Genomic DNA, 372 nt, shown 5'->3' on the forward strand with positions numbered 1-372 from the left:
TTCAAGTTTTGCAATTACAAGTACTAATGGTATGACGGTTAAAGGAAAACGATGCTATATCAGTGTAAAAGAATAGTAAAAGAGATGATTTTAAATTTGATCGTCGGTTATTTTGGTTTTTCAGATGGCTTATTGTGCTTGTTATGCCTAAGATTACTTAAAGTTGAAATTTTTGGAAATATATATATGTTGCATATCGGCACAAAAACTCATTTGGAGTTGGTTATAATTTTATTCGGTAATGATATTCTGTCAGAGGCTATAGCACCAGACAATGACTAAGATGATCCATCGGTGATTTTGGCAGTAAACAAGTTAATTATAATGTTGTTAGCTTAAAGGTAAGCAATTATACTCTTGATATTCATTCAT

At 30.6% G+C, this 372-nt stretch overlaps 1 long non-coding RNA gene across 1 annotated transcript in view; it reads left to right on the forward strand.

Annotated features, from left to right (window-relative positions):
* The window catches only part of LOC110425943 (uncharacterized), a 5,632-nt gene extending 5,277 nt beyond the window's left edge, over positions 1 to 355 (forward strand). Inside the window, exon 3 of the long non-coding RNA XR_002446083.1 lies at positions 257 to 355. This is a non-coding gene — a long non-coding RNA (uncharacterized LOC110425943). The remainder of the gene's footprint in view (positions 1 to 256) is intronic.
* The last annotated feature ends 17 nt before the right edge of the window (positions 356 to 372 follow it).

This window comes from Theobroma umbraticum, unplaced genomic scaffold (assembly GCF_002168275.2).
Source record: "Theobroma umbraticum cultivar Fairchild unplaced genomic scaffold, ASM216827v3 scaffold_12.1, whole genome shotgun sequence".
NCBI lineage: Eukaryota > Viridiplantae > Streptophyta > Magnoliopsida > Malvales > Malvaceae > Theobroma > Theobroma umbraticum.